Genomic DNA, 1,307 nt, shown 5'->3' with positions numbered 1-1,307 from the left:
TGGCTCATACTTTTTACCTTGTGGGTCATATAGTCTCTGTCACAACTGTCATATAGTCTCTGTTCTTATAGTGAAATAAGGGCCAAAGAAAATATGTAAATAAAATGAGTGTGGCTGTATTCCAATAGCACTTTATTTACAAAACTGACCCATAGGACAGTGTTTGCTCACCTCTGCTCTATACTATTAAGATTCTGATCCCCATTCTATCGTGTGTGCAGGAGTGTTCTCACACCAACACCCAATTCTCAGACACTAGCTGGGTGTCCTATAATTCAACTCAATTCTGACACTATTTACCTCTACCCCCCAACCCACCCTATTTTAGAAGCTAGTTGCAAACTCAGGTTTAGAATAGAGATTCAAACCCCTTCTTCCATTCAATTAATTTACTAGAGTGCTCACAGAACTCAGAGAAACACATTACTTACTGGATCACCAGTTTATTATAAAAGGATAGAATCAGGAACAGCGAGATGGAAGAGATGAGTAGGGTAAGGTATGGAGGAAGGGCTCAGAGCTTCCATGTTCTCTCGCTCTCCCTCTCTAGTACGCCACTCTCCCCAAATCTCCACATGTTCACTAACAAGGAGGCTCTCTGAACCCTGTCCTTTTGAGGTTTTGTAGAGGCTTCATTAATTGGATATGATTGATCACATCATTGGCCATTGGAGATTGATTCAATCTTCAGCCCCACTCTCACCTCTGGCGGTCTGGGGATGGGAATAAAGTTCCCACCTTCTTAATCACATGGTTTATTCTCCAAGCAGCCAGTCCCCATATTTAGGTGAGTTCCAAAAGTCACTTCATTAACCTAACAAAATACATCTTTATAGTGCTCATCACTGAGGAAATTCCAGGGGTTTTAGGAGCTTGGTGCCAGGAACAGTGAATGAGACCAAAAGTATATTTTTTATTATAAATTACAATATCACAACTATATTTAGACAACACATTATATGTACACAGATTCTATACTATAAACGTGGACTATATACCATATGTATAATTATTTTAGCAAAATGGGATAACACAGGTTTGTATGGAAAATGATGCAATAATTAATAATAATATAACTGTATACTTATTTTTGCCCCATTTGTATTGAGTACATTTCCCCATGTCATGTCACTATATATTGCTCTATTTCATTGTTGTTGTTTTAATATATTTTTTATTGATTTCAGAGAAGAAGCAGAGAGAGAGGGAAACATCGATGTTGAGAACCCCTTCACTGAGGACCAAGCCCGCAACCCAGGCATGTGCCCTGACCAGGAATCGAACCATGACCTCCTGGTTCATATGTC

The sequence above is a fragment of the Myotis davidii genome, unplaced genomic scaffold, assembly GCF_000327345.1.
Source record: "Myotis davidii unplaced genomic scaffold, ASM32734v1 scaffold339, whole genome shotgun sequence".
In the NCBI taxonomy this organism is placed as follows: Eukaryota; Metazoa; Chordata; class Mammalia; order Chiroptera; family Vespertilionidae; genus Myotis; species Myotis davidii.
The sequence above is the reverse complement of the archived record's forward strand: the minus strand, read 5'-3'. Positions refer to the sequence as shown.